The sequence below is a fragment of the Triticum aestivum genome, chromosome 3D (genome assembly GCF_018294505.1).
Source record: "Triticum aestivum cultivar Chinese Spring chromosome 3D, IWGSC CS RefSeq v2.1, whole genome shotgun sequence".
Classification (NCBI taxonomy): Eukaryota; Viridiplantae; Streptophyta; class Magnoliopsida; order Poales; family Poaceae; genus Triticum; species Triticum aestivum.
Genome location: NC_057802.1, coordinates 462,172,084 through 462,178,357, shown reverse-complemented (window position 1 = coordinate 462,178,357; position 6,274 = coordinate 462,172,084). Strand labels below are relative to the sequence as shown.

The window sequence follows — 6,274 nt, the reverse complement described above, 5'->3', positions numbered from 1 at the left end:
GCCGGGGCGCGCAGCCGCCGGCCAGCCGGCCGGCCGGTCTAGAAGAGTCAGCTCGATCGCCTGAACACACATGTTGACTAGACTAGATACTGCGATCTACCTAGTCACATGACAAGATTGAACGCAGATTCGGTACGGGTCGTACTGTAGACTCTAGTAGACCAGTAACTAATCTCCCTCAGGGCGCGCGGTCAAACTTCCCGATCGAAAAGTAGACGCACACACGTCCACGTCTGGAAGCCAACAAACACTCGCGATCCACTAGTGGTAGTCGTGCTCGTGCGTGCGCGCCCGTTTCCTACGTGCACCAAACCCCGGAGAACCTCAAGCTGCGCCACACTATATAAGAGGCATCGACCATACGGCCCAGAGCCACATATCCATTACACAGTGCAGGCCAAGGTGGTACGAACGCACGCTAAGTACGCTGCGACTTTCGGCTACCAACCTAACCGGCCGGCGAGAGATCAAGTCCAGACTCGAGAGAGAGCCATGAGCAAGAGAGGCAGGGATGTGTGGGACATGGAGCTGGGCAGCCTGGACACGGCCCGCCTGCTCATGCTCCTCGCGCAGCAGCACCAGCACCAGCGCGCCGTCGCCGGGGCGGCGCAGGCGATGGGCGGCGACCGCGTGTTCGAGTGCAAGACGTGCAACCGGCAGTTCCCGACGTTCCAGGCGCTCGGAGGGCACCGCGCCAGCCACAAACGCCCCAGGCTCCACCATCCGCAGCCGCAGCACGCGACCGGCAGCGTCGACGACGGCGCGGCGCTCTGCCTCGGCCGCCGGGCGCCGCCGCAGGCGGCCAGGCCGAGGGCGCACGAGTGCCCCGTCTGCGGGCTCGAGTTCGCCGTCGGGCAGGCGCTGGGTGGGCACTTGCGCCGGCACCGTGTCGAGGCCGAGGCCGCGGCCAGAGCGCCGAGCTGCGAGGCGGCGGCGACCAAGACGGAGTTGGCGTCGTGCGACGCCGGCGGGATCTGCCTGGCCTGAACCTGGCGCCTTCGGAGAACTGCGCCAAGTGTAGGAGCGTGGCGGGGCTCGGCGCTGCTGCCGGGGAGGGTGTGTTGAATAATTAGACATTTTCCCGTTTAGTTTAATCTAGAAAAATAATAGATAAAACATGAATAGCAATATATTGATGAAACTAGAAACTAGCAACAATTCGTTGAGACTAATCATACAATCAAAATCATAAGCAAAATGCATCATATCTATGTCAATTGCTATTAGCAATAAACCAAATACTAGCCCTAACAGTGAGAATAAGATGGCATACGGCGCAGTAGCAGAAGGTGCAGATGTCCCGATCGTCATGTCGCTGAAGAGGTCCTTGACGTCGGGGAAGAAGTCGTCGTTGGGGAACTCGTCGTCAGTGATGTCGCCGTTTGCAACCACGATGCACAAGACTCCAGCAGTCGCGTAAGGACGCTCCCAAAAAACCTGATCGCCCCTCTCCCGTACCGGATCACAAGAGGCGGGGTTTCAGAGGCCTGCTGTCTCACTCTCCGGTGCACGCCAGGAAGCGAGATGGGAAAGAGGTAGACGGTGCAATGCTCTGGAACAATGCGAAGAGTTGTGTCTCGTTGGAAAGAGGAGCGACCTCTTATAGGAGCAACGAGATGAAACTGAAATGGACGCACTAATTCTCATTAAGGAGAGGAGAAACAGACGCACTAAAAATCCTATTAAGTGGCCAGCTTCGTCTCCCATTAGTAGGCAAATCGTTTCAAGTTCTTGCATGACAAAATATGCTAGTACGCACGGTACGAAGAAACCAATATACTAATGAAGAAATGAAACCAAAACCAAAATATTGATGCCATCAATGAGGAGATAAATGTCATCATTCACCACCATTCGGTTTCATTTTCCACTAGCGCAAATATTTTAACTTCTTTCTTGTCATGCATGAACGTGCCACATGGGCCTATGGGATTTTCCTAGAAATTATTGGATATAACAGATGGTTTAAATCCCAATAATTCTAACAGGGTGTACATAAGGCGCTGAGCGGGCACATGCGCCGGCACACCGCCGATGCCGAGGCCCACGAGCCGAGCGAGAAGGAATGTTTGGATAAGTTGGGAAAAAGACAAAGATACTTGCAACTAGATCCTTGTTGTGTTAGATTGGAAGATAATGATGTCTCTATTTTAATTTGTTGATTGATGGTTTAAGAAAAGTTAAATACATCAGTGGTGCTTGAATTTGTCACAGACGTTTGATTTAGTCCCTGAATTCAAAAAATACACCGAACTGATTCTAAAACTTGGCACAAACGTGCTAATACGGTGTTAATCTCATCCATAGACATAAAGTGTGCCGACGTGGCACCGTATATGGCTGACGTGCCATCGACATGGCGTGGGGCCCACTTGTAGTGACGAAACATGATTTATATTACTCTGCAAGAGATTCGGATTAAAATTCAATTCCATGTGTGGAAACGCAAACACCAAATCATCGCGGGATCGATGAGCTTCTCGAACATCTCCTCGCACTCAGCCTTGAGGCGGGTGAGCTCATGGCACTTGCGCTTGACCTTGTGCTCGTGCTCTATGGACTCGAAGAATGCTCAGTTCTCGACGAGGAGCAGCAGCTCCTCCAGGAAGAGAGCAGCCATGAAGGTGTCATTGGCCCGCTCGGCTACAAGTTGCACCTCGGCCAAGCGGTGTTCCCTCTCCTCGGCTCGGGAGACGACGCTAACACAAGGCACAATGGCGACTGCGGAGGTGGTGTCGGCGGGGAAGTTGAGCTTCACCTGGCTCCGAAGAAGTGGAGTGCCATGGCGTCGTAGATGCATGCTGCCTTCTCCGCAGTGGCAAACGTGCCAAGCAACACACGCTCCCGCGTTCTAGATAGAGATCACCACTACCCATTTGCCCCATGGCTGGAGCCTCACACCGCAATACTTCGACGACGGCAACTTCAACATGTTCACGGATGGTGATGGAATCCGGCAGCGCGGTACTCGGGGTAGGCACGGCTGGAAGCTCAATGGCTGGTCTGGTGATGTGGTGCTCGTGGACGGCGGCGGGAGCTTGGCGGCGGATTCAACGACGTGGTGGTCGGGGGAGGCGACGGGAGGACGTGGATTTTTAGAGCTTGAGCTCATGGACACCATCTATCCTTACCCTTCAATATAGCTTTGAGATCTGTGCTAGACAACTAACTTACTACGTGAATATTTTTTTGTTTCTTCCAAATAAAACAACATATGAACTTCAAACTTTATAAGATAGCAAAACATTCTAACTACAATGTGATTTTCTTTATTCAAAAATATTATTTTTAGTATTTATGTTGCACCAGAAAATCTAAAAGTTTTTTTCCCACATTCTAGTTAGAATGTTTTGCTGTGCTGCAAAGTTTGAAGTTCATATGTTATTTTATTTGGAAGAAACAAAAAAGACAAAAGTCCTTGCACGAATCGCGATGCAGAGATGGATGGCTAGCTAAGGAGGTGCACCTGAGCCTAAGCTCCACAACATATTTTCCGGCGGCAAGGGGGGGGGGGGCTTGGGGCGGGAGGCGAGGATCCGCGGTGGAAAGCTATGGGGCAACCGGAATCGGGTGGGCCTGAGCGGAGTTGCGAGCTCGACGGTGGTCGCGGTGTCAGCCATGAGTGATGGATTTGAGCGGCAAGGTGCAGTAGTGGCGGCGATGACATCCGATATAGGAATTGGTCGACATGGACGCATGGTGGGTCGGGTGGCGTTTGTTTTTCCTGTGGCTATTTTGGTCGCTTTGGTAGCTTTGTTTGTTGGAACCGCCAGCAAAATTTGGATGGCTACCCAACTACCCAATTTTTTTGAATCTAAAAAAGGTACCCAAATTTGTTGTTCACATGCACACGGAGGTATGTTGTTAGAGCATCTCTAACCGATCCCCTATGAAGCTTTAGAGGAGTAAAAATTCAATTTTACTCCTCTAAAGCGCACCTAAACAATCTCTTATCTTCTTTAGAGGAGCAAATTTTTTACTTCATAGCCCGGCTAACTCTTAAATATACTCTATCCCGGCCAACTCTTAAATATACCCCGCCGCCGCTGGAGTAAAATTTCCCCACTTTCATCGCTCGACCTTATCCACTCCGCCACCGCCCAAGCACATGCATCCCCTTGCTGGCCTGCCCATGCATCCACTCCAACCGTGGCGAAGCCAGCCTCAAGAATCTGTGGGGTCGTTGCTATTTTTTTTAATCTTCACAATGTACAGCGTTTTTAGGTTGTTTTTACGAAAAGTTGTGGGGTCAACTGACCCCACAGTCAACACACAGAATAGCCACTGCACCAAGGCACCACCATGCCGCTCAAATGGCTGGATCCAGCTGCCTTACGTCCTCACCGCTGACCAGAAGCATCGATCGGCGCTGCCACGCTTAGTCCCGAGCCCAAGGTCGCGGTGACGCGTCCTCCTCCAGCGGTGGTGTGTCCCGGTTCCTTGACATGCAACTATCACCGGCATCACAGAGGACGTACCTCTGCTTGCGGTAGTGGGCATGGGGGACGTGGGTGGCAGAGATCACCAAGTCAAAACCCACCAGCGGATTTCGATCAGTTCCTACCACTCCACGGTATAGGAGGCGCCGGCGTACCACGTCATGTCGGTGCGCCTCCATGGAGCAAACGTGTAGCTAAACTTATTGGGGAACGCAGTATTTCAAAAAATTTACCTACGATCACGCAAGATCTATCTAGGAGATGCATAGCAACGAGCGGGGTGAGTGTGTCCACGTACCCTCGTAGACCAAAAGCGGAATCGTTTAGTAACACGGTTGATGTAGTCGAACGTCTTCGCGATCCAACCGATCCAAGTACCGAACGTACGGCACCTCTGCGTTCAGCACACGTTCAGCTCGATGACGTCCCTCGGGCTCTTGATCCAGTTGAGGACGAGGGAGAGTTCTGTCAGCACGACGGCGTGGCGATGGTGATGATGGAGTTACCGGCGCAGGGCTTCGCCTAAGCACTACGACGATATGACCGAGGTGTGTAACTGTGGAGGGGGCACCGCACCCGGTTAAGAGAAACTTGTGTGTTCTAGGGTGCCCCCTGCCCCCGTATATAAAGGAGGGGAGGGGGAGGACGACCGGCCCTGCCAGGAGAAGGGAGTCCTACTAGGACTCCAAAACGATAGCGGTAAATCAGTAAGAGACATCATAGATCGCAACATATCCAATAAAGTACACTTACGACATTCGGACACACCATTACGCTGTGGTGTTCCAGGTGGCGTGAGTTGTTAAACTATTCTGCACTATTTCAAATGAAGACCAAACTCATAACTCAAATATTCACCTCCATGATCAGATCATAGAAACTTTATTATCTTGTTACGATGATTTTCCACTTCACTCTGAAATTCTTTGAATTTTTCAAACGTTCAGGCTTATGCTTCATCAAGTAGTATACCCATATCTGCTCAAATCATCTGTGAAGGTCAGAAAATAACGATACCCATCGCGAGCCTCAACACTCATCGGACCGCATACATCAGTATGTATTATTTCCTACAAGTCTATTGCTCGCACATCGACTTTGGAACCATTTCCCACGCGCATCGTCACTTCGTCCTTAGCCAATCTTCGTTTAATCCATAGCCCCTGTTTCGAGTTGCAAATATGAGCAAAAGAACCAGTATCAAATACTCAGGCGCTACTACGAGCATTAGTAAGGTACACATTAATAACATGTATATCAAATATACCTTTCACTTTTCCATCCTTCTTATCCGCCAAATACTTGGGGCAGTTCCGTTTCCAATGACCAGTCCCTTTGCAGTAGAAGCACTCAGTCTCATGCTTAGGTCCAGACTTGGGCTTCTTCACTTGAGCAGCAACTTGCTTGCCGTTCTTCTTGAAGGTCTCCTTCTTCCCTTTGCCCTTTTTCTTGAAACTAGTGGTCTTATTAACCATCAACACTTGATGCTCCTTCTTGATTTCTACCTCCGCAGCCTTTAGCATTGTGAAGAGCTCAGGAATTGTCTTATCCATCCCTTGCATATTATAGTTCATCACGAAGCTTTTGTAGCCTGGTGGCAGTGATTGAAGAACTCTGTCAATGACACTATCATTAGGAAGATTAACTCCCAGTTGAGTCAAGTGATTGTGGTACCTAGACATTCTGAGTATATGTTCACTGACAGAACTATTCTCCTCCATTTTGCAGCTGTAGAACTTATTGGAGACTTCATATCTCTCAATCCGGGCATTTGCTTGAAATATTAACTTCAACTCCTGGAACATCTCATATGCTCCATGATGTTCAAAACGTCA

The 6,274-nt window shown here is 50.4% G+C and overlaps 1 pseudogene; it reads left to right on the top strand.

The window, feature by feature from the left end:
- Positions 1-492: 492 nt before the first annotated feature.
- LOC123076371 (zinc finger protein ZAT12-like) lies at positions 493-1,073 on the top strand (annotated as a pseudogene).
- The last annotated feature ends 5,201 nt before the right edge of the window (positions 1,074-6,274 follow it).